Source organism: Heterocephalus glaber, unplaced genomic scaffold (genome assembly GCF_053883595.1).
Source record: "Heterocephalus glaber isolate CG9 unplaced genomic scaffold, H.glaber_assembly_v1.0 deba00001442, whole genome shotgun sequence".
Taxonomy (NCBI): Eukaryota; Metazoa; Chordata; class Mammalia; order Rodentia; family Bathyergidae; genus Heterocephalus; species Heterocephalus glaber.
The window spans coordinates 39,136,117-39,163,926 of record NW_028258296.1 but is presented as its reverse complement, the minus strand read 5'-3'; the positions used below and the strand labels follow the sequence as shown (position 1 = coordinate 39,163,926).

Here is a 27,810-nt window from a genome sequence, read left to right as displayed (position 1 = left end):
TTACATTGAGACCTTTTACACTTTAATAAAGTAGTTTTTGTATTCTTACTGGCAAGCTAAATGTGTGATATCCTTGTTATGAATCACAAAACAGTGTTACTAGTAAGACAGGGTAAGAAATTAGAAATTCCTTTATATAAATAGAATGATAGGTTTCTATTGGTGGATTTTGGATACTGGAATTTATTTTAGTGCCATTGCACAAAATTTCTGTTTTGAGATTGCCCAGCAGGTAAATCATTTTCATTATAAGGTTTCATTTTTTATATTTACTTCTGTAAATTACTCACCTTCACCCCATGAATCAGATGCTTCCTAAATTTCACAATGTAGTAAACTATGTTACACAGGATTTTCAGCGTAATTTCAGACAGTTATTGTAATCTCCTTTCAGATTCACTTTTTTTTACTTGACACTTTCTAAAAGTTAATGATTAAATTAAAAATGTTTACTTCTTTAAACATAAATAAAATTCAATATAAAAATAGTAGCATATAGTTTTTCCTCACTGCGTACAATTCTGTGACATTCTTTTTTCATTTAATATTTATATTTTTTAGAAGAAATTGCCATTTAGACATATGCTAATGAAGACTTGGAAAGCAAAGTAATTTGTCTAATTTCAAACTCTATTTAATGATGCAGTTGTAGTTGAAGTGTATCTGATTCTAGAGCCTGATTCCCAGTCATTGTTATATAGTACCCACCTTAAAGCACTTCAAAAATATTTAAGGGCTTGTAAGAGGAAAAGCTCTTACTACACTTTTTAATAAATATTTCTAGATGAGATGTTTGTATCTCTGTATTTCTTAAAGTAGATCTTACCTGCTTAATTGGTATTTTTAAAATGTTATTTTATAGGTAGCTTTTTTTCTTAATGTAACAGATTTAAGACTATATTCTGAAAAATATTAACTCTTTAAGAGGTTTCTCAAAATAGTCCTGAAGCCTAGCAATTTGAAAAGTATTTTGATACAAGTGACTACTTTCTAAAGATTTACCATAAATGTTAACATATTTTTATAAAATAAAAGGACTTTTCAGTAAGAAAATATTTAATTTTTTTATTCCAGCATTCCTACTTTATTCAAGTATTTTTTTCAAACATTCATTAAAACTCAGTTAATATTTTCTTGGCTGTATAATAACAAACTTATATACATATTTAGGGATAAATAGCAGGAGGGAAGAGAGGCCTAGGATAATTTGTCATGTAAAATGTAATTTCCTAAAGCCACACAACATTACTTTCAAATAGATATGCTGAATAAAAAAAAATTGCCCTTTAAGATATTTTTATTGGAAATTCCAAAATTAAAAACATAAGAAATGAGACATACACAAAAGCCACTCAAATTCCACATAAAAGAAATTACCATTTTTAGGATCCGCTGTAAGCTACCTAAAATATTCGTAGGCATAGTCCACTTATTTTCAAATGCTAAAGCATATAACTTTTCTATTAAAACTTCAGATGATGAATGATTTATCGATACAAAATAGTCATTACTTCTTTTTTTAAATCATATTTTCTCCTCCGTATCTAAAATGACATCGATGCGAGGTGGTCATGTGACTTAAATTACCAAAGGTACTACACACCGTAAGTGGAACAGAGTCTTATGAAACATATCTGTAAGGATATTTTCCTCTGCACTTTCTTACTGGCTCCATCAACTCTCTCCGTTGCTTCCCCTTTTCTGCCCTTTCTCAAATCAGTTCATTTCTATGCAAATGCTTGCATCTCTATATGGAGGATATGTGATAAGAAACCAGACCTTTTCTATAGACAGGCCACTTATTGAGTAATTCATCCCTCCTTTACTCAAACAGAAAATCTATGACTACTATCATTTATTCATTACAATGGTGTTTTCCCACCTGAAGCAAGGACACTTTTTAAATTTTGCTTTAGAGCAGGGGAACACATCTTTACTGTTATGGTCAGAAGTCTTGCTTTGCATGTATGTTCCAGGGTCAATCTCCTTCAGAGCCTTCCAAATGTTCTTCCCTCACAGAGTACCATTCATCTTCCATGTTCCCTGACTTATCCAATCTTAGCTGTTTTTATGAATGTATATCTCATTGGCTATGGCAACCTACCTTTATTCCATTAATTTGTATTTCACAAATTAACATTTTTATGGTTCACCTTTCTCTGTTTTGCAATCTCTATAACATATCATATATTAATTAAACACAAACACTACTAATTTGTTTTATGCTCTAAATACCTATTGTAATTGCTTAATGCAGAATAGATGTCCATTAAAGAATAAGAATCATTGGAGTTATTAGGAGGGATAAGTTATAGTGTATACATGGAAAGGTACCTTAGTGAAAAGAGGGGGCCAGAGTAAAGTAATGAAGAACTTTAAAATTTGTGAAGCTATGTTAGCTCATAATTTATGTCTTCTAAGAGTATGAGAGTTTTGGTATGCATATGATGATGATTAATTTTAATAACTTAAGTGGGCCTTGAAGTCCCTAGATTAAGCATTGTTTCTGAAGCAAGGGTGTACTCAAAAAAGTACCTCAATGTGGTTCCTCACCATCCAATCCACTAAGAGTCTGAAAAGGACAAAAAGCAAAATAAAAGAAGGAATAATTCACTTGTTTTCTTCCTGCAACACTGCTTAGCTAGGACATCTCATCTCTTCTTATGCCTTTGTACATAGTAGGATTTGCATTATGGGTTTCGTGGTTCTGAGCTTCCGACACAGACTGCCTTACACAACTAGTTCTCCTAGGTCTCCATTTTGCAGACAGCAGATCCTGGAACTTCTCAGTCTCCATAATTGTGTAAGCAAGTTTCAATAGACAAATAAATAAATAAATCCAATTTTTATATCTTATTCACTGTTTTTATTTCTCTAACACAACATAATATTTGAAGTCCAAAAAGGTGTCAATTAAGAGGCATAGATGAATTATTAAGAATATTGTAAGTCAGACAAAAACAATTTTCATGCCTTAGGAAAAATACCTTTATTTTAAAAATAGCTTTGTTTTATTTTTGTTATTGTTATTGGGCTTGCATTTCAAATTCTACTGTAGTTAATGGAAATTTCAAGTCAAATCAATTGCAGTGGTTTGCAAACAGAAGCACTCCTGAACCAAGGTAACACTGTACTTTTCTTAGATAGAATGAAATAACAATAATGCACAATTGAAACTGTGGAACAAGTCTCATGTAGAGATTTTTAAGCTTACATACTTCCAAAAGGAAAAAAATTCATTTGCTTTTTGTCATTCTTTTTTTTTTTTGCAATTGCTTAGTAGTTAATACAAAAGTATGAAACTATGAATCCATTACAGAAGTAACTTAAAATAATAGAAAGTTTGTAAAATGTTCACAACTCATGAACATACAAAATGGAGCATAGACATTTTGATTGGGTGGTTAAATGGCATATTTAAAAATAGACTGCCTTTATTTTTCTGCACATCTATAAGCAATGTGTACAAATAAAAATGAATTAATCCCATTAATCAACCAAATATATTTATTTTTATTTTTATTTATAGTTTCAAAACACCAGATATACAGAAGTAAATGCAGGGGATATGGTTTTTTCCTGTATGATTATAATTCTGTGGAGAAAATATATAATAGAAAAAAGTAAAGCAAAAATAGAAAAGAATATAAAAAAACAAAATGTAATATCTAGTAATAACAACATAATTACAAGTCATAGTAAATCAACTAAAAGAAGAGTGAAGTATTTAAGAGGATAAGAAGGTAGAAGCTATTTTGGATTATAATGACATTAAAAAAAGAATTAAGGTGTCCAAAATGAATGCAATCATATGTACTGAAAGCATGTACTAATAATTTTTTACAAAGCTAAGTCTTAACATATGAGAATTCCTTCGTGAAAGAAAGAACACATAATAGAAGGGAAAAAACAGAAAGCATCTAAATTAGGAATGGATTTTAAAGTGAGTGATGAACAGGATAAGGCTGGTAAAATTGGCAGGAACCAAATCATAAAGAAAAAATAGAACAGGATAAGCACAAGAAGAAGCTATTAAAGATATTCTCACAGGGAGAGGAGAACACTAACTTAAGTTTTAAAGAATTGGACAAGCTGCTTAGAACATTAGAAAATATTAGAAAGAAAAATATGGAAACTAGGAAGACTATTAAGACATTATTGTGTTATCTTGAAGGTAGGTAACAATTTAGACTGAATTTCAGGTAAATCTGTGAATATACAGTGAAATGACTTGAAACATATTTTGGTGGTAGAATTAAAAAGATGCAAAACAAAAAAAAAAATAAGGAGAGGAATGATACTGAGGTGTCTGATTTGAGTAATCACATAGTTTGGGGACAAAACATACCAAGAATTCAGTTTTCGTGAATATGTTTACTTGGATTTACATCCTGAGTGATGGAAACACACCTCAAAATTAGTTCATATAAAAAAAGTAACTTTTTATGCCAAGATTGTAGGTGATTTCAGGTACTACTAAATATGAGGCTTTATACCAGGTAGAGAGCTTCTGGTTCTTTCAATGTATTCCTTTTATTTTCTTAAAGATTTTCTGCACACAATGGCAAAGGTTCCCAGTGATAGTCATTGTGACATTTAATATGCATAAGTCAACTTCAGAAGAGAGATAATTAATCTCTTTGTATCAGTCTGCTTTGTGCAGATATAATAAAAAAAACACTGGATAATGTATAAAGAAAAGAGGTTTATTTAACTGACAGTTTGGGAGGTTCAAACACATGGTTCTAGAATCTACTTGTCTCTGGTAAGGGTCTCCTTGCTACAACAACATGCCAAATGGCATGTTGGATGTGCACGTAGGAGGGATACATCACAATCTAGGAAGCAGGATAGAAATCTGAGACAGCCAGACTTGCTTTATAATAACCCATTCTCAGGAGAACCACTCCACTCCGAGGGGACCAGCATTACCTCTTTCTGAGGGCAGTACTCCCATGACCTAGTTACCTTGCTCTTAAACATATCCACCACCTCTCAATACTGCCCACATTTGAGACAAAGCTTTTAGTACATGGCTTTTCCAACACACATTTGAATCATATCGAAACCATGGCAACCATCTAGCTCCACCTCTGCTATGGCACCCAAATGATATCTCCATCACAGAAGTGTGAAATGGGACAGTAGTAGATTAGAAGTAGCAATTTTCTTTCCTTAATTTTATTCTTTCTTTCTTTGCATATTAGCTTTTTTTCAGCTTTACATTTCTATATATTTCTACTTTTTAGCCTCTAAGGGTTCTTTGTTTACCTCTTAAATACTGATATTCTTCTACTTCACACCCACTTCTCTCCTGCTCATCCTTAGGGTGTTTTTCTGATCCTGCACAACTATTTTTCCAATTTGAGATTTTCTCTTATTTGCTCAACATATATTCACTGAATACTACCTGTGTTCTAGACATTATAGGTGTAAAATTAGTAGAAATCTTCACTTCAACCAATTAATCTATCTTTCCTTCTAGATTAACTTTCTGTCAGCTAATGTCTCCCAGCTCTACATATCTAACCCAAAATCCTTTCATAAAATTTCTATCCACTGAGCTTTAGACTCACATGTCATATGTATAATATGCTGTGGTATGTATTTGTGTAAATCTCACACAGTTTAATTCCAAATATCAAAAAAATTATCTTCTCCCTTAAACCTTTTCTTCATTCCTTTTCATCTCAGCAACTGACACAATCATCTATTAAGAGAAAAGAAAACAAATGGAAACAAAGTCTATGTAAATAGGGAAGGGTGGAGGGGGTAAAGGGCACACAGGAAATGGGGGGAAAAAAAGAGCCAAGATACATCATGTACAGGTACAAACACCCAATGATAAAAGTAAGTGTATCATTTACCTAAAATGTACCAATAAAAGAATTTAAGGGGGGGGCAGTGAAGCTCAGCAGGTCCCAGCACCCAGAAGGAAGCTCCCTGCCTCCATCCCAGGCTCCTAGGGAAGAGAAGCTGAGCCCATCACAGCACCTGGAAGGAAGCCTCCCCCGCTGCCATCCCAAGCTCCTAGGGCAGAGGCATGGGTGCCAGAAGCACCCCCACCACCACCACGTGGAAATGAGAAGACACATAAACAAGCCTCAAAAACAGACTTCTGGATCACCTACAGCAACTACAAAAGGAAAGGAGATGGAAAACTCTGATACTCAACCACCTGGACTCTCTGAACTGGCAACAAAAGAGGATCTGGGAAAAATGAAATCAGAAATAATTACTCAGATAACAGCAAAGATTTTGCTCATGGTGCAAGACATGATTAATAAATCTAGAGAGGACACAGATAAAAAAATAGAGGATCTGAGGAATATGATGGAATCCCAACATAGGAAACAAATGGAATCCATAAAACAGATACAAACAGATTTCCAAGAGATTAAAAACTCCATCGAAAGTCTGCGCAACAGAATGAACCAATGTGAGGATAGAATTTCAGACATAGAAGAAAAGATTGCAATTAGAGACCAGGAAAAGAAAAATTGCTTTAAAAATGTAAGGGAACATGAGAAATCAATCCAGCAGCTGCTAGACGATGCAAAGAAGAATAACATAAGACTGACTGGAGTCAATGAAGAAACAGGAGAGAGTGCAGATGATATTAAAAAACTCTTCACAGAAGTGATGGCAGAAAACTTTCCAAGAAGGGGAAAGGAATTTGACATACAGATAAGCGAGGCATAGAGGACTCCAGCTAGCCTTAATCAAAAAAAATCTACACATAGGCATATAATAGTTGGGATTCCAGAAATCCAACAGAAGAATAAAATTCTACAAGCAATGAGAGAAAAGAAACAAATCACCTACAAAGGAAAGCCCATCAGAATCACAGCAGACTTCTCAATGCAAACCCTCAAGGCAAGAAGACCTTGGAGTGATGTATTTCAAGCCCTAAAGGAAAACAGCTTCCAACCCAGATAGATGTACCCTGCAAAACTATCTTTCAAAATTGATGGAGAAATAAGATACTTTCATGACAAAGAGCACCTCAGGAACTTCATGAATACCAAACTGGCAAGCCAAAAAATTTTAGACAATACCCTAGGAAAAGACAATGAGGATCACAACCCCAGGAAACCCAGCAGAAGGAATCCATTGGGTGTGACAAATTAAAGGCAAAGGGGGAGAATCCAACAAAAAGAAAAAGTCATGACAAGGCTTTTAAAACTTTTGACTTCATCTCCCTAATGAGTGTATAATTCAATCTTATTATTGTACTGATTAGTGTTTTTCTGATTCTAGAGTTGCACACCATTCCTTGTAGTATACTGGCTATTTATCATCTTATGTCTACATTTTTAATTGGGTTGTCTATTAATGAGCTCTAAGAATTCTTTATATATTCTGGTCATAGGTTATATGCATTGTAAATATGGTCTGTTTAAGGACTACTTTTCATTTTAATGATGTCATTTAAAGTTCTAAATTTTGACCGAATCTCATTTATAAATTTTTTTCTTTCATACATCATGTTTTTTGTATGCTAGGAAGTTCTTGCCTACCCTGAATTCATAAATATTTCCCCTTATAATTTCTTCTTAAACTTTTATACTTTTAAGCTTTCTTATTTAGGTTCATAGATCCCTTCATGTTATTTTCATGTATGGAAAAAAAGGGTTGAGGTTAATTTTTTATATACAGATACCAGGTGTCCTAGTGCCATTTGCTGAAGACACTATCTCTTCCTTGGCTCTTGAATTGAGTTTATATTCTATAAAATGCTAATGTTAAATAATCTTTCAAAACTCAGTGGACCATATATGTGTGGTTCTATTTCTAGATTCTCTGTTTTATTCCAATGATCTATATGTCTTTCCTTACACCAACACTGCCTTGATTACTGTAGCTTTAGAAGAAGTCTTAAAATTGGGTGCTAAACTTCTGCTAACACTGTTTTTGTTTTTGGCTTTTCTGGGTCCATTGTACTCCTACATAACTTTGAAATTTCAATATCCAATTCTTCATTTATAGCAAGTATACACAGACCTGAATTTTTATATATACCTTGTGTTTTCTAATCCTGCTAAATTCAAGTACAAGTTCTAGGGGCTCCTAGAAATTTCTTAGTATTTTCTCTGTGGATGATCATTTCATCTACATATAAAGATTTTGCTTCTGCCATGCCAATCCTATCCTACTTGTGTCATTTTATGGCCAGATTATTTTGGTGGGGACTAGGTTTCAAAGTTCAATGGATAGATAAAGAGTAAGCATATCTGCCCTTGTTCCCCACATTAAAGAGAAAGCATTGTATCTTCTCCATTCATACAAGGCATTCTCTCTGGAAGTATGGAGTACATGTCTTTAACCTGTTGAGAAGGTTCTGTTCTACTTCTAGGCCCCTAATAGCTTTTACCATGAACAGCTGTAGAATTTGGTCCAATACTTTTTCTCCAACTAGTGACAGGATCATATGGCTTTTTCCCTTCCTCTGTTAAAATGATGACTTTTGCGGGTGTATCTTCCAATGCTGAACCAACACTGCCATCCCTATAACAAAACCACCTTCTACATCCTGCCAGATCTGACTTCTAATTGTTTTGTTAAACAAATTTCTATCTATGTTCATACTTTTTTCTTCTATTATCTTTATCCAATTTTAGGACTAGCACAATGTTGAGTTCCTAAAATGAGGGGAGAAGTGTTCCTTCTTTTTTCTGCTTTAATTGTTTGATATAATTTATCAGTTAAAATGTTTATGAGCCTGCTGTTGTCATATAGGTAGGTTTTCAAGTTAGGAATATTCTTTCTTTAATAGGTGCTATTAAAATTTTATATCTTCTCCAAAATGAGTTTCATTAATTTGTCTTCTAAGTTACTTCTTAGAAGTTGTCAAATTTATTTCAAAACAGATTTTTGAAATGGGCTTTCTATATCCTTTTAGATTCTGTAAAATCTGTGGTACTGTCTCCTCCATCTTAATATTATAATTTTAAAAATGTATAACTGATATTGTGTAACAGGAAGAAAAGGTCTAAAAGAGTAGGGGAATTGGGAGGGGTAGCGGAAGGGAAAAATGGGAAAGAAAAAAATATGAGAAGAGAAAAAAAAATGGAAACAAGGTCTTTGCAAATAGGGAAGAGTGGAGTGGGTGAAGGGAGGGCAAGGGAAGGGGGAAAAAAATAAGAACCAAGAGACTCATGTAATGATACAAGATCCCAATGATGAATGTAACTGTATTTTATACCTAAAATGTACCAATAAAGTTAATGGGGGGAAAAAAAGGAATTTAAGGGGAGAAAATAGAGATATCTTTCTTTCCTCTCTTTCTTTTGGTTTTTACCTTTCAATCAGTCACTGAAATTTCCAATCCAAATTAATTTCTTTTTCCTGGTACTGGAGATTGAACTCAGGATCTTACATTTGTGAAGTAGGCAAGGCACCACTGAGCTAAATCCCCATCCTCAAATTAATTTTTAATTCAAAGCCCCAGTGTCTCATGCCCTATCTTCTGCTGTAGACTCCAGACTGGCCTTTGTTTCTTTCTTTAAGATTTGTACTTTCACACCACTGCCAGAGGCAATTAATTTTTTCTTTTTGGTCACCATACTTCTCATATAACTTTTACCCTGTCATCATAATTCAGGAAACTTAGCTTGACACAGGACATCTGACCAACATCTCACTGTCACAGCCCCATTTCATGCCAGTTCTTCTCAGGCATTTTATGTGCTCTTGACATCCCCTGAGCTTGAAATTTTCTATTTTCCATAGCTTTTTCTTCTCCTCCAGATAAATAATTCATGCTCTAAACTTATTGCTTCCAGAATGCTTTCTTGGAAATTGGAATTTGTAGTACATGATCCTCCTCTGTGCATCCATCCACCCATCCACCTATCCATTTATAAGTAACATTTGCTTGCTTTTCCATCTCCTTAAAGTATCTCATCTGTTGTTACTATTTTGGGGGGGGGCAGGATGGATAATCCTTGAGAGAGAAGAAAATGTCTTATTTATTTTCTTCTCTAATTTAGTGCCTTATACAAAGCTATTTTTGAGGGAATGAATAATTTCTTTCTTTCTAGAATATTGAACAACTACCCATAAATACTACTATTACTACTAATAATAACAATAATAATAATTAGGTAAACAGCATTTCTAAATTGACAGATTCCTTCACATCTATCATGTTTTATCCAAATCATTTTTAAAGGGAAGATTATTAGGTTTTACATTATTAAGTTTATTCTTACTTTTAATAAGAAGGAAATTGAGGTTCAGAGAGATTTACTCAATTTCAAATCAGTAGTGTTGAATTAGGACTCTGGACAACTCTTTCAATTCTGGATTATACAAATTTTCTCACTGCATCACATTGCCTGCTCACTAGTGTGGTCACCCACTCTCCTCAGCTCCCTCTTTGGCAACTTGCCAGATGCGTATACCAACCCAGGAGAGCCTAACCCAGCGAAAACAGACAGCTCTGCTCAAGCAAGCCCAGGCCCTTCCTCCTGAGCTTTTCCTCCTGAGCCCTTTCCTCGCCCATTTCTATAACTTCCTTCAGGGTGCCACACCACTTTAAACAATAAGTAGAGTACAACCCAGCTTTGATCTGCTCCCATATCCTCTGGCTCTCACGCAAACTCATTTGTCGCCCAAATTTTACTATTTCTACCAATGTTATTTTGCCTTAGGTATTTGGAAATTAAAATTATAACTGTATCTAGCTATTCATCTCTTGAAAATAAACCCCTTTACTGATAAATTGCCATTATGAATGAAGTCTTGTCAGACTGTCACTCATCCCTTTAGAGCCTCATTGAACAAACACATTTCACAGAATTAAATATGGGATTTTAAAAACTATTCTCTCCCCCTTACATAATGAGATTTAGGCATAAAATACTTCACTGATAATCTGAGCTAATAAAAGGTGAAAATCTCTAATAATGAGGTTCTGCCTAGTATTTCAATTACTTAAGTGAAAATTTTGTTACTACTATCATTTATCTTATTTTTAGTTCAGTTAGTTTTGTTATAACGAAGAGAGCAATGAGGCCATCTGTTCCATTTCTATTTGTCCCTATTTTAGCTCCACACTTGTCAGTCATTTAACTATTCTGATGGAACTATTATGGCTCCGGTTTAGATGTCCCCCCAAAGCCTCAAGCGAATGGGGTGGGGCTACTTTGGAGATAGATGAATCTAGAGTGTGTGATGCTGGGATTGAGAACATGTGATGACTAAACCACTACACATGAGTGATTGGTTTCACACCACCCTAATCCTGACAGTCTGAATAAGAAAAAAGGGGCAGAAAGACGCTGTTAAGGCCTCTTGTTGCTTTTTTTGTCTTCCGTCACCATGAACTGTTTCCCCTCTCCCACCCTGCCTTGGAGTCAGCTGATTATGGACTGAAACCACTGTGAACTGTAAGCCAAATAAACCTTTCCCCCTTTAACTTGGGTGTCAGGTACTTTGTCTCAGGCACGAGAGAAAAGTAACTAACACAGGAACCAAGGCATAGGGATTACCTTTTGAATTCACCAAGTTTCATAGCGACAGTCAGCTCCTTCCGTTTTCTTGCTATTTTAGTAATTTTGAAATCATTCACTGAATAAAAATGTAATTGTTAAAATTTTATTGCCCACAAAAGACTAGAAAATTCAAAATATAAAGTACTTAGTAAACCACACTTGAAATATATTATTGTGTAAGTGAAGGATAAACTATATTAATTACATTGTTCTTGGTTTTTAACAAGATTTTGGATATGAAATCAGAAAGTTATTTCTCTGACTAAAATTAAGGGGAGAAAATTGATAAGAGCTTGGATTCTAATGATGTGGGTGTGGTAGATACTGCAGTGTGTCACCTCGATCCTATTTGTAGGAGACCTTATTGTCCAAGCTGTCAAGATACAAGCATTAACTAGTGGTCTTTTTAGAGCCTGCCTGCACTGCTGAGTGGAGTAAATTATAGTCCTTCGAGAGCAGCCTGTTCAATGGCTGCTCAGTACAGGAGGGTCCCACAAGGGACAACTCTGAAGGGACAACTCTGAATGCGATTGCCCCTATATGACTGAGATTGCCTGAGGCTTTGTTGAGTTAGCAGCAAAATTTTCCTGGGAGTTCTTTTTTCTGTTTAACTCTAACATAAACAAGACAAAACAAATACTGAAGTTCTAGTGTGTTGAAGACCATCTGATTACATGGAAAAGATGAACTGCTATTAGTTTTGCCTTAGAATTGTTCCTACCAAATTCTGAACAACTAATGTGCATATATCAGCCATTCAATAGCTTTCACATTATGAATAGGCAAAAAAAAAAAAAAAGTGAAATCAATGAATGTTTAAAAGGCAAGAGCACCCTGCTAAGGTAAAAAGGTAAAGGACTAACCATCAACCTTGAAAAAGAGTTTTGTGGCCTGGAGACTCTTTGAAGCTATCCTTTTTATTTTTGTAACTTTTTAAAAGGACACATGAAAACATGCCAAGGTGATGATACCTCCTGAAATTTTTTTTAAAAATCGTGATGCACTTTTGAAATTATGTGCATGATTTCTTGCCTAGAGCCCTGCTGAATCTTTTTTGAATTCATAAAGAAAGTCCCTAAGGATATTTCACAGTATGAGGAGAAGCAGCCTCCTTTCCTGACAGGTCAATATTGTGTATCATGCTGGGATTGAGTGCAGGACTGGAGAGTGGCGATTCTCCACATCTGTAAATGAATGTGGGATTCAAGCTTTGGAATATTAAATGTCCACAAGAGCTCAAAGGGTACTCGATGATTGATTTGAGCTACACAGGGCTCACATACAAATTGTAGTTTAGTTCAGCAGGACTACATTTTCAGTTTTTGGCAACAGCCACATTACACAAAGTTGACCACCTTACGGCTACCACCAGCTGCTGCAATGTTTTATGACATGATGCTTGATAAGATTTCTTTGCTCCCCTTTTCAAATTTTGTAACTGAAAGCAATATCTTCAAAAGGAAAAGTTTAATGGCAAAAGAATGTAGCTAACAACTTATGACTGAATAAAAGTCAATGTAGGTAAATGAAACCACAGGAGTTATATGCTGTTAATTAGTTGATAGCCTTCTGAGTTGAGATACTTCACAAGACTGTGCATGGAAAATTTCCTTTCTTCTTTTAATTGTGATATACTTTTGAAATTTTAAAATATTAAAGTCCTAGAAAATGGAATACCTAACACACAATTTATGGTTTTACTTTACATAGCCAAGAAGTCTATGAGAGAGGGAGTGTGATATATATATATATATATATATATATATATATATATATATATATATATAACTTTTTTCTTCTCTTATACTCATTGTAAGAGAATAGAAAAACAGGTAAAAATATTAAAAATGGATAACAGTCACTGAAAACTCCACTACACAAAAAAGTATAACAAGGACCATACTGAGAATGCACAAGTAGACACTGATGAAGCCCAAAGCCACTAAAAACCCCAGAGATATTAAAGAAATTTGAATTGTTGCCAATATTTTAAAATAACTTATGTTGACTAAGTTTTCAAGTAAATGTAAGTGGAATAATTTTTTCAGAGTTAGTCTTGCCTACTTTTTCTTTGTTTAATATATGACAAATCCATAAAAAACAAAAAGCTACTCAATAGAATTGACTTGAACAACTGCCAAAAGCTCATCAGGGTCAAGTAATGTAAATGATTCTAAGTGTTTTGGTGTAAAATAAGCATCAAATATAAAATCAAACTTGATTACTATTTTAGTCATATAGAATCCTAGTAAGATCCTCTTGAGGCATGTTTTCACATACCAGTGCTATTTCTTGCCAAATTTTTATTGATAAAGGAGTCTAACATTATTAGGTTATGAAGAATACAGGAACATGAGCACACACCCAAAGCCATAAGTCTGGAACATGATATCCAAATTCACACTCTATTCAAGATGGTTAAACACCTTATTCCTGACATTGAAGTGGATTTTGTGGGATTTTTAGTGTATGTTTTTTAACCCTCAAAGGTGTTTTATATTTACAGAAATGAATAGAGAGTCTATTTGATCCTTAAAAATATTCAACTAATTAATATTTTGAAAAGTATAGTTTATGTTTAAGCTTTTTAAGCTCCATACATATTTTATGTCTAGCTCTTCCTCAACTTATTTTAAGGACTTTTCAATAACTTCTGCTCCTTTGAACAAGGTAAGTTAGATACTTTAAAAGGGATTCAAGATTTAACATCTCATTTTCTAATAATTTTCAGTTTTCTGACAGATTTCTCAAGTAATACTAAATTCACTTTATAGTTTTATGTTGCTAAAATACTACTAGAGCTCTCTAAATATTATTTTAAAACTAATGACTTTTTAATAAAAAATCATAAGCCTAAAATGGTTATACAACTAGGCATTTTAATTTTAATTTCAAAAATTTTTAAATAGAATGATACATATGTTTGATTCTGATTCCTGTTGGCCAATTCTCTTCAATATAATGCAGAGTAATAATAAATATGCTCCTATTCTTCACTGAATCATATTAATAGTATGGTATTAATAGTCGAGTATTTTTCCATACTCAATTTTAGATATTTTGGGGATTGATATTTTGTCCCCATTTAAGAACTATTATATTGTTCCTCAAATTTGAAGTGTTAATTTTCTAAATCTACTACTATTTGTAAATCAACAGGCTATATCTGAGTCCCTGGATTCATCTACATCCATTGACATAGTTTAATACCTCCCACCCACCTTCGTATCTTGATTGGATTTTACATTTCATTACCTCTGGAGATACTATCGTAAATATATTTGCTGCTGAAGCTCAAGATTTTTGAATTTGAATACCACATTCATTATTTATTATACTTCCTGAGACTATCCAAACTTTCTAGATTATAAAATAATGTGTAGTTCTCTTTGATATATTTCCTTGTACTCTAAGTACTCTAACTATATTATACTTTAGAGAAACCAACATTTCTCATGTTTGATGTTGATGTTACAAAAAGAGGGATAGCAAGAGTGACTGTCAGGTAGTCTTTTCCACAATATTCTATGGTTTCTCTAGTTAGAATAGACTAAAAATTCAACACCAGTATCTTCTATTTGAGGAGTAGGCTCAAAGAGGAAAAAATAAACAAACAGTTGTTTGTGCTAGGATTTGAGATTCTTGGTTTGGGGAGATTAAATTTTTAGAGCATTTTCATAACTTGTGCTGAGGATTATGTCCAGCAGCAGCAGAAAGCATGAACTAAAGTCAAACACCTTGTGGGATCTTCCTATTAATATCTTCTTACTATTGCCATTTTTCAATACAATGTGGTATCTCACTTGTAAATTCAACAGAAAACTAATTCCCAAAATTATTTTTACTCCTATTTTTCTTGAAGCACTTGGCTCTTTTGATATTTATTTCATCTCTTAATTTTTGATTGAGTAAAAAGAAATATTTCTTTTCTAATAGAAAAAATATTCATGCTTGACAGAAGATAAGACCTGACAACTGACCTATCACTAAAGGAGACAACAGGATTCCACTGAGCCTGGACTCACTTGAGAACTATACATACTTTTAACAGAAGCTTGATATTAGTCAACTCTTGTCATATTGGAATACAGGTGCAACATTATTAGAAACTTCGGTACTTAGGTGAAATTTCCCTATATTAAATTATTAGTTTAAAATCATTCAGGATAAGCCAAATCTATCATTAAGATTTACTCAGGTGTCAAGCACTTAATTTGCCATTGTGTCCTTTAATTTAATGTACTCTATACTTCTAATATGAATTATCTTAAAGTCAGAAGGTCCCACATGTGTTTGAAAAGTTTCATAATAATCATTTCTCTAAATTGCAATTATAGTTTCCATGCCTTTTCTGTCAAAACTTAAATGTACCCATCCCTCAGAAATCATAAGAAGTTTTTATGCTGATGTCTAATAATCCTACACCATATTATCAATGATCCGAATGCCTTTCCATTATTCTCTGGTTATTTAATTTTACTCTACCTTCCTTCAAGACTAGATCAACTGCCATCTCCTCTGTGATGAGTTTCTAATATCAACATTTAATTCTCTTTCTCTCAACTCTATATAGTACCTCAACTTTGCAAGTTGTTGAAATTAAGATGCCTGGGTCAATCTCCTGGTCTAAGCAAGGCAAGAGATAATGTTTAGCAGATCTAAACCAAACCACATCTTGGATTCTAACCAAGCGAAATTCAAGGAAGGTGAGTCCATGATGAGCATGGAAATATGTTCCATGATGTTATTGCTTATTACTCTAAAAAAAGTATTTCTGATATAGAAAGAAATATCACAATTTCTACACTGAAAAATCATCTTCAAAATATTTCTTTTAAGGTAGTCAATATGTTTCTGAACACTAAATACTAAAATAAAGTGAAATAAAGATATCAAGAAATCTGTGATTGTTGAACAACAGACTCATGGAGAGAGGAACTGGGGGAAAACTCCCTTCACAATAGTATTCAAAAAAAAATGAAATACTTAGCAATCAACCTAACAAAATAAATGAAAGACCTCTACTCTGAAAACTACAGCACTCTGAAGAAAAATATTGAAGAGGATATCAGAAAATGGAAAAACATCCCTTGCTCCTGGGTAGGTAGAAACAATATACGGAAAATGGCCACACTTCCAAAACTACTATATAGACTCAATGCAATCCCAATTGAAATTCTAACAGGATACTTCACAGAACTTGAGAAAACAATCAAAAAATTCATGTGGAACAAGAGACCGATAGTAATTCTAGGCAACAAAGACAAGATAGAGACTATCACAGTCCCCAACTTGAAACTATTCTACAAAGCTACTGTGATAAAAATAGCATAATACTGGCAAAGGAACAGACCCTAGGACCAGTGGAAAAGATTAGAAGATACAGAAACAACTCCAGACATACTCAGCCACCTCATCTTTGACAAAGGAGCCAAACACCCTCACTGGAGGAAAGATAGCCTCTTTAATAAATGGTGCTGGAAAAATTGGGTTTCAACTTGCCAAAGATTAAAATTAGACCTATATCTCCCACCAAACACTAAACTAAAATAAAAATGGATCAAAGAGCTAATTATTAAATAGAAACACTAAACCAGTTGAAAGAGAGGTTAAGTAGAACTCTTGAAGACATTGGTATAGGAAAAGATTTCATGAAAAAAACCTCAGTTGCCCATGAGCTAGCAAAAAGAATCAACCAGTGGGCTCGCTTCTTATTAAAAAGCTTCTACATTACAAGAGAAACCACCAACAGAGTGAAGAGACAACCCACAATGTTGGAGAAAATTTTCACCTGCTTTTCCTTAGACAAAAGCCTACTATCTAGAATGTATAAAGAACTTAAAAAAGAATCAGACCTCCCAAATTTAAAGACCCAATCCAAAAACATGAGCATCTGAAATGAACGGACATTTCTCAGACAAAGAAGTAGAAATAGCAAATAAACATGAAAAAATATTTAATATCACTGGTCATTCAAGAGATGCAAATGAAAACAATGCTGAGATTCCACCTCACCCCAGAAAGAATGGCTGCTATCATGAAATCAACCAATAACAAATGCTGGCTGGGCTGTGGGGAAAAGGGAACCCTACTCCACTGTTGGCAGAGGCAGTTTTTTAATGACTGATGTGACTGGAACTGAGATTAAACCACTGATGTCTGACTATCAATTTGATCTCATTTCATTTATCAATGTTCTATTGAGTTCTCTTTCTTAAGATGTTTGGAGGTAAACTTAATTTTTTAAAATTTTCTTTTCTCTTCATTTTGTATTCTCTTTGTATTCATATATAGTATATATTTTTACATGAAAAATTGTTCTTTCAACAAGTCCATATAATCAGAATCATGCAACACTGAATCATATCTAAGGAACAGCATTCAAATTTCTGAGCCTATATTAAATAAATATATTCTTAGATAAATTGTCTAATCTTTCTGATTCTTCATTTCCTCAGACAGAAAATGGAGTGAATATTATCTACCTTATTTATTGGGTATTAGAATTAGATAAAATATGAAAATCTTATAGAGACTGATGGAAAGATAATACACTGGATCTTAGCCAAAAGGCCAAGAAGTGATGGAAAGATAATATAAGGTATTACAGTTCAATTCTAAAATGTCTCCCAAAAGTCTCATGATTAGGGTTGGATCCTGGTCATGGAAGGTGTGCTTGAAAAGGTGCTTTCTACTCCCTAGCTCCTCTCCTCTTTCTCTTCTTCCTGGTCACCATGCAGTGGATAGCTTTCCTCCACCATGCCATTCTGCCATACCATTTCTTCTTTGGAGCCAGCCACCCATACACTGAACCTGATGAAACCTCCTTCCTTTAGAAAGAAACCTATTTCCTTTAAATTGGGCATTTTTCCCCAATGATGGGAAAGTAACTAAGACAGAAAATTGTTAAACCAGACTAGAGTCATTGTCATGATCGTTCCTCACCAGAAGCTTTTGGAACTTGTTTGAGGGAGGAATTTAGAAAGGTTTAAATGGGCCCCCTAGAGAAGTCTTAGAATGCTGTAAACAGACTAAGAGATTGATGGAAGACTTCAGTTGAATCTCAGAAGACCAGAATGTTGGTAGAAATGCAGACAGTAAAGGTCAAGCTTAGTAGGTTTCAGTTGGAAACAAGACAGTTGGACTAGAGGCCATGAATTTACACCCTGACAGATAATTTGTCTTCATTGTGTCCATGTCCTGATACTCTGCAGGAACCTGAGATTAAGGGCAATAGACAAATTGGTCTGGTGAAGGACATTTAAACAAAGCCCAATATTCAGGCAGTAGTGTGGGTACTGCTGGCAACTTTTACCCAGATTTACAGGAAAAATCATAAGCAAATGGTAGATCTGAATAATTTGAGAAGTTTGCAATTTCACCAGAAAGGAAGTGCCTGCAAAGTTGGGACAATGAAGAACATGGTCTCTAAAAAGATTAGAATTTCACAGAAGCTAGGTACTCTGTACAGGGACAAGATAAAAGATTCCCTGGGGATATCTCAGAAATCAGCAAGACCTACTCATCACAGGTTCAATGGTGCAAAACTGATCTTCATTTGAGAAGAGAGTTCCTGGGATGTCTGCACATTTATGGCTGCCTCAGGAAGTGTGTCCCTGATTTCAGCCATTCAAGTACTCAAAGGCTGTTGCTGACATTGTCCAAGGGGGCCCAGCTACTACTCAAGCTAGTAGCAGAGTGCCACCACATAGTGTTGGTTTTTCAGGAATGCAAAATGCAAGTGTTAAGGGGTCATAAAGGCTTCCTCCAAAATTTCAGAAGCTCATGAGAAGACAGTGTGTGACTATAAGAGTGAAGCCAAACATTCAGTGGAGACTAGGAAGTTGGAAGTAGCAGGATCGTGAAATGTCTGCTGAGAAACACTGCAAGCAGTGACAGAAACTAGCCAAAGAGAAAGACCATACAGACAGTAAGGTCATACGTGTAGGGCAGACCAAGCCCTTTGGAGCACACATATTACCACAACCATCCCTGGATTCTGGACATACAGCTATAGAATTTGTTGTTTGCCCTGCTCAGTTTCAGTCTTCCTTTGGCCAACTTTTGTCTGTGCCCCATTCTTAGTTTTTGGAATGGGAATGTTTACCCTGTGCCATTGTATATTGGAAATGTTGAATTTTTGTAGTGACTTTTTTACAGTGACTTATAGCTAAGAGTTTTCCTTGAGTCTCTGAGGAGACTTTACACTTGGACTTTTCAACAATTCTAGAACTACTAAAATTTTGGCAACTCATAGAGATGGACTAAAAGCATTTTGTAAAATTAGATGGTGATGAGTCTGTTGGGTGCCAGGGGAAGAATGTATGTTTTAAATCTAAAAGATCTCTCCAGAGTCTCATGTTTGGAGGTGTGGCCTAGTTGAAAGAGATGGGTCACAGGGAATGTGATTTGAAGGGTGTATTCTCATCCCCACCTCCTCTGTTCTTTCTTTCTCTGTTTATTTGTCACCATGAAGTGCATACTTCTGTCATGCCATTCTTCCTTGTTATTTTTGCCTTGGAGACAGACAAACATGGACTGAATCCACTGAAACTGAGCCAAAATAAATCTCTCCCCATTTAAGTTGAGAGTGTCAGATATTTTGTCCCAGTGATGGGAAAATGACTTATACAAACAGTGACTGTCCTTTTCAATGACATTGTTAACATTCCTACGGTGTAAAAACCATGCAATATTTGCTCAGACAGAAAACTATGCAACATACATTCATAAAATCAGTAAATTATTTTCTTTGGTAAGAATAACAAAATCATAGTCACCTAAGATCAAAATACAGCTTACTGTTTTTCACAATCAAAAGTACAGAAAATTTGTCACTTTTCTTAGCATTCCACATACACAAATACACAGGGGCACAAACACATACCCACACAAGGATACCATCAAAACTACTACCACGTATGCCTCATATAACATAAATACTACATAAATACATATACTGTGATTCTATGTAGGAAATTACTGTAAAATAAAAGTCAATACCTTCACATTGGTCAGATGACCTCATAAAATATTCTGGGTTTTTTTAATGTAACTCACAGTGTTTTTTGCTTTCTTTTCTCTGTCAATCTTTCAGTCTACTAAGATGTATTTATTCTTGTGAGAAATGAAAATCTTCAATTATTGGGTACTATGTTATTGCAATGCTGCTTAGACTCCAGCTCCCCAAATAGCTCTTTCTGTCTCTCTGTCTCTCTTTTTCTATCTCTGTCTCTGCCTGTCTGTCTCTGTCTCCTCACAATAAAAATAAACTATAGTTCAGTGAAAAATTTTGCCTATAAAACACATCACCAATGATGCCAATAGAAATAATTTGATACTAATTTATAATTACTATATCCTCCTCTATTTTATTTCAAAATACTTATAAGTAGTTTTTGAAATTCTTAGATTTAAATAAAATTGTAATCCTAAAAATTTAATTTAAAAGTAAACTTCTATATTTGGGATAAACCAAACAAATGAATATTTAATTTAAATTAGTTCACTTCAATGGCAATACAAATTGAAATTTTTCTATTTTTTAAGGTGGATATATTACTTAAACTTTTATTTTATTTTATTGTGGCAAGAACACTGAACATGAGATTTCCCCTTTTCACAAATTTTAAGTTTTTAATAGTGTGATTAAATAAAGGGACACTGTTCTATAGGAGACTTTCAAAGTTTGAAAAGATCTTCCAAAATTGATACATTATGCCCACAAATTAGTAACTCCATATATCTTCTTTCCACCAGACCCAGGGAACCACTGCTGTGCTCTTTGATTCTATATTGACTCTTTTACCTACCTGATACAGATGAAATCATGCACTATTTGTCATTCAGTGTCTGTATTATTTAACATAAAATCTCTAAGGTTCTAACATATTGTCACATACTATAGAATGGAAAAACATTCCATTACATGTATATACTATATTTTTTTTGTTAAATTCTTTTATTCGTACATGTTAGGTATACAACACAATTACATTTCTCATTGGGAATTGTACCTTTACATAATGCATCTTGGTTCTTATTTTTTCCCCGTTCCTAGCCCTCCCTTCACCCCCTCCACCCTTCCCTATTTACAAAGGCTTTATTTCGATTTTTCCATTTCTCAGCATTTTTCCTTTCCCTTCTTTCCTTTCCCCTGCCCCTCCCACTACCCCTACCCCTTTGGAACTTTTCTTCCTGTTTTGCAATATTGATTATTCATTCTAATCATTGGCACATTTTAGGTATACAATATAATGACATTCATCATTGGAAACTTGCACCTTTAAATAATCTCTCTTGGTTCTTATTTTTCACCCTTGTTCAGCCCTCTCTTCAACCCCTCCATTCCTTGCGATTTACAAGGATTTTGTTCCTATTTTTCCATTTTCTCATATTAATCCCATTCCCTTCTATCCCTTCCCCTATCCCTCCCAATTACTTCCCCTTTGTCCCTTTTCTACCTATTTCACATTTTCTATTATACATTTAGTCCTTAGCTACACTTTCAGTTTCTCACACCAGAGAAACTATTCAGTATTTATACACGTGTGTCCTCTTTATGTCACTTAAGAGTATTGCCTCAATGTGCATCCACTTAGCTATAAATGTCTCTAATTTCTCATTTTTTATGGCTGAGTAGTACTCCATTTTATTAAAATAACCACATTTTCTTTATCCAGTCTCCAGTTGATGGGCATTTGGGCTGTTTCCAAGTTTTAGCTATCACAAACTGTGCTGCTATGAACATGGGCACACATATATCACTGTGGTATGATTCTTTTAATTCTTTGGGGAAGATTCCCAGCAGTGGAATAGTAGGGTCGAATAAGATTTCCAGTCCTAGTTCTTTGAGGTGTCTCCATACTGATTTCCACAGTGGTTGCACCAGTCTACACTCCCACCAGCAGTGGAGCAGGGTTGCTCTTTCCCCACAGCCCCGTCAGCATTTGTTACTGGTTGAGTTCAGGATAGCAGCCATTCTTTCTGGAGTGAGGAGGAATCTCAGCATTGTTTTCATTTGCATCTCGCGAATGACCAGTGATGTTGAACATTTTTTCATGTATTTATTTACTATCTCTGCTTCTTTGTCTGAGAAATGTCTGTTCATTTCAGATGTACATTTTCAGATTGGGTCTTTAAATTTGGGAGGTCTGATCTTTTTAAGTTCTTTATAGATACGAGATAGTAGAACTTTGTCTGAGGAAAAGGAGGTGAAGATTTTTTCCCACATTGTGGGTTGTCTCTTCACACTGCTGGTGATTTCTCTTGCTGTGCAGAAGCTTTTTAATAAGAAGGGATCCCACTTGTTGATTGTTTGTGCTAGTTCACGGGCAACTGAGCTTTTCTTCATAAAATCTTTTCCTACACCAATGTCTTCAAGGATTCTAACTAACTTCTGTTCCAACTGGTTCAGAGTTTCTATTTTAATATTTAGATCTTTAATCCATTTTGATTTTAGTTTAGTGCATGGAGAGAGATATAGGTCTAGTTTTAATCTTTGGCAAGTTGAAGCCCAATTTTTGCAGCACCATTTATTAAAGAGGCTATCTTTCCTGCAGTGAGAGTGTTGGCTCCTTTATCGAAGATGAGATGGCCGAATGTGTCTGGCATTGTTTCTGCATCTTCTAATCTGTTCCACTGGTCCTCAGGTCTGTTTCTTTGCCAGTACCATGTTATTTTTATCACAGTAGCTTTGTAGTATAGTTGCAGATTGGGAATACTGATACCCCCTGCCGTGTCCCTGTTACCTAGAATTGCTTTTGCTATTCTGGGTCTCTTCTTGTTCCAAATGAATTTTTGGACTGTTTTCTCGAGGTCTATGAAGTATGCTGCTGGGATCTCAATTGGAATTGCATTAAATCTATATAGCAGTATTGGAAGTATGGCCATTTCCACTATATTAATCTTTCCTACCCAGGAGCAGGGGATGTCTTTCCATTTTTTGATATCATCTTCAATCTCTCTTTTCAAAGTGCCATAGTTTTCAGAGAAGAGATCTTTGATTTCTTTCATTAGGTTGATTCCTAGGTATTTCAGTTTTCTCGGTGCTATTGTGAAAGGAATTGTTTTCCTTATTTCTCTCTCAGTGAGTCTGTCATTGGTGTAGAGGAAAGCTATTGATTTTTGTGTGTTGACCCTGTAACCAGCTACTTGACTGAATTTGGTTATTAAGTCTAGAAGACTTTTGGTGGAGTTCTTGGGGTCTTCTCTATAGAGTATCATGTCATCCTGCAAATAATGACAATTTGACTTCTTCATTTCCTATCTTTATTCCTTTGATTTCTTTCTCTTGTCTAATTGCTGTGGCTAATGTTTCCAGAACTTTATTGAACAAGAGTGGTGATAGTGGACATCCTTGTCTTGTTCCTGATTTTGGTTTGAAGAATTTCAGTTTTTGACCATTTAGCATGATATTGGCTGTTGGCTTTTCATACATGACTTTTATCAGTTTGAGGTAGAGACCATCTATTCCAATTTTTTGTAGGGTTTTTATCATAAATGGATGTTGGATTTTGTCAAATGTTTCTTTCTGCATCTATGGAGATAATCATATGGTTTTTGTCCTTGGCTCTATTGATATAGTGTATTACATTGATTGATTTGCATATGTTGAACCATGCCTGCATCCCTGGGGTGAATCCCACTTGATCAGGGTGCGTGAACTTCTTGATGATGTTCTGCATTCTGTTTGCCAGTATCTTATTAAAGATTTTTGCATCTATGTTCATGAGTGAGATTGGCCTATAGTTCTCTTTTTCAGTTGGGTCTTTCTCTGCTTTGGGGATCAAGGTGATGCTTGCTTCCAGGAATGAATTTGGGAGTATTGCTTCCCTTTCAATTTCATTGAAGAGTTTGTACAGTAGTTGCAGCAGTTCCTCTCTGAATGTCTTGTATAGTTCAGCAGGGAAGCCATCAGGGCTCGGGCTTTTCTTAGATGTTAAGATTTTAATTACTTTTTCAAGTTCATTGGTTAATATTGGGTTGTTCAGAATTTTTAGGTCTTCTTCATTCAACTTTGGTAATTCATATGTATCTAGAAATCTGTCCATTTCTTCTGTGTTGTCCATCTTATTGGCCTATAGGTTCTGGAAGCAGGTATTGATGATCCTCTGGATTTCTGCTGGGTCTGTTGTAATTTCACCCTTTTCATTCCTAATTGCATGGATTTGGGCCTTTTCTTTCCTTTTTCTGATAAGCTTGGCTAAGGGTTTGTGAATTTTGTTGATTCTTTCACAGAACCAACTCTTGGCTTCATTGATTTTTTGTATCATTCTCTTAGTCTCCATTTCATTGATTTCTCCTCTGATCTTTATAATTTCCTCCCTTGTATGAGCTTTGGGGTTGTCCTACTCTTCTTTTTCTAAAAGTTTGAGGTGCAGCATCAAGTTGTTTAGTGGGGCTCATTCTGTTTTCCTAATAAGAGTATTCACTGCTATGAATTTCCCTCATAAAACTGCTTTCATTGTGTCCCATAGATTCTGATATGTTGTATTGTCACTGTCATTCAATTGAAGGAACTGATTTCTTCTTTAATTTCCTCTGTGACCCATTGGTTATTCAGAAGTGTGTTGTTCAATTTCCACGTGTTTATGAAATTTTTTGAGTTTCTTTTGCTATGGATCTCCAATTTCATTGCACTATGGTCTGATAATATACAGGGGATAACTTCAATTCCTTTGCACTTACTTAAACATGTTCTATGTGTGAGGATGTGGTTTATTTTTGAGAATGACCCATGTGCAGCTGAGAAGAATGTGTATTCTGATTTTGTGGGGTGGAAGACTCTGTAAACATCTGTTAAGTTCATTTGTTCAAGAGTTCAATTGAGTTCCAGTATTTCATTACTTATTTTTAGTCTAGTTGATCTATCTATTTGTGACAGTGGGGTGTTGAGGTCCCCCACTACAATTGTATTAGTGCATATATGACTTTTCATGTCCGTTAGTATTTGTTTTCTATAGTTGGGCACACTAGTGTTTGGTGCATAGATATTTATGATTGTCATCTCTTCTTCTTGGATTGTTCCCTTTCCAAGGATGTAGTGTCCTTCTTCATCTCTCTTAATCAGTGTTGGTTTGAAATCTACTTGATCTGCCAAGAGGATAGCTATTCCTGCTTTTTTTCGGGTTCCCGTCACATGAAGTAGTGTTTTCCACCCTTCAACTTTCAGTCTATGAGTTTCCTTTTGAATGAAGTGGGTTTCTTGAATGCAGCATATTGTTGGATTTTGCTTCTTGACCGGTTCTGAGAGTCTGTTTCCTTTGATTGGTGAATTGAGACCATTAACGTTGATGGTTATAATTGACATGTATTGACATGTCATTGCCATGACTTTTTCTTTTTGTTGGGTTCTCCCCCTTTATATTTAATTTCTTATCATGCCAGATGGGTTCATTCTGCTTTGCTTCCTGGGGTGGTGACCCTCAATGTCTGTTCCTAGGATATTGTGTAAAATTCTTTGGAGTGCTGGTTTGGTATTCACAAAGTTCCTAAGGTGCTCTTTGTCATGAAAGTATCTTATTTCTCCATCCATTTTGAAAGATAGTTTTGCAGGGTACATCAATCTTGGTTGGAGGCTGTTTTCTTTTAGGGCTTGGAATATGTCACTCCAAGCTCTTCTTGCCTTGATGGTTTGTGTTGAGAAGTCTGCTGTGATTCTGATGGGCTTTCCTTTGTATGTGATTTCTTTCTTTTCTCTAACTGCTTGTAGAACTTTGTTCTTCTGGTGAGTTTCTGGAATCTTAACAATTATATGCCTATGTGTAGATTTTTTTTGATCAAGGCTATTTTGAGTCCTATATGCCTCACTTATCTATATGTCAAGCTCTTTTCCCCTTCTTGGGAAGTTTTCTGACATCACTTCTGTGAAGAGTTTTTTTTATGTCATCTGCATTCTCTGCTGTTTCTTCATTGACTCCAATCAGTCTTATGTTATTCTTCTTTGCATCTTCTAGCAGCTGCTGGATTGATTTCTCACGTTTCCTCATAATTTTGAAGCAATTTTTCTTTTCCTGATCATTAATTGCAATCATATCTTCTATATCTGAAATTTTGTCCTCACATTGGCTCATTCTGCTGTGTAGACTTTCAATGAAGTTTTTCATGTCCTGGAAATCTATTTGCATCTGTTTTATGGATTCCATTTGTTTCCTATGTTGGGATTCCATCATGTTCCTCAGCTCCTCTCTAGATTTATTAATCATGTCTTGCACTTGGAGCACAATTTCTCCTGTTATCTGAGAAATTATTTCTGATTTCATTTTTTCCAGATCCCCTTTTGTTGCCAGTCCAGTGGGTCCAGATGGTTGAGTATCAGAGTATCAGCAACCTTTGGGGTTGCTGTAGGTGATCTGGAAGTCTGGTTTTGAGACTTATTTTTGTGTTTTCTCATGTCGCCTGCGGGGGTGGGTGGGTGCTGTTGGCTCCCGCGAGGATCACCTCCTCTTAGGTGGGTGAAGTGGGACAGGGGCAGGGAGTGGCAGGACAGAAGGTGGCCCAAAAGCCCTTTCCTCTGGACTGGGGACATTGGGAGAGTTGGTAGCCAGGAAGCCCCTTTCTCTGGACCAGGAGCAGTAGGAAGGTCACTCAGAAGCCCCTACCTCTGGGCCGGGAGCAGCAGGAGGGCTGGTGGCCCAGAAGCCCCTTCCTCTGGACCAGGAGCAGAGGGAATGCAGCTCATAAGCCCCTACCTCTGGGCCGGGAATGGTGGGACCCAGCACTGTGGTCAGGTGGTCAGGTGTCCTCTGCGGCTTTGTAGTGTGGAACCAGGTGGCTGTATTGGGGGGTGGGGGCGGTGTCCAGTGGATTGCTGCCAAGGCGCGGGCTGATTTGGCATGTTCTGTGTGACTCATGACCTCAGTAGGGCATTCACAGACCTGCCTGTCTGCAGCGGGCTCTATACTATATTTTTTTAAATCCATTCTCACATGGATAGAAATTTAGGTCATTTCCATATCTTGACTATTGTAAATAGTGCTGCAGTGAACATTAAAGTGCTAATATCTTTTTAAGATACAAATTTTAATTCTTTTGGATATATACACCAAAGAGGAAATATTGAATCATATGGCAGCTCTATTTTTAATTTGTTTTTTGTACCAAGGATCAAACTTGGGACCTTGCGCTTGACAGGTGGCAGCACCACTGATTCTATTTTTAATTTTTAAAGTAATTTTCACTCTGTTTTCTGTAGTTGATTTATTATTTTACATTCCCACCAATAGAGAAAAAGTGTTCTGATTTTTTTACATCCTCTTAATGTTGTGTGTGTGTGTGTGTGTGTGTTTTAATAGCCATTCTAACATGTAAG

General features: G+C 35.2%; 2 pseudogenes; one reads left to right on the top strand and one right to left on the bottom strand.

Moving 5' to 3' along the window:
- The first annotated feature begins 2,438 nt into the window (after nt 1-2,438).
- On the top strand, nt 2,439-2,516 carry LOC147827703 (small nucleolar RNA SNORD36; annotated as a pseudogene).
- Nucleotides 2,517-17,934: 15,418 nt separating this feature from the next.
- Nucleotides 17,935-18,083, bottom strand: LOC147827702 (U2 spliceosomal RNA; annotated as a pseudogene).
- Nucleotides 18,084-27,810: the final 9,727 nt, after the last annotated feature.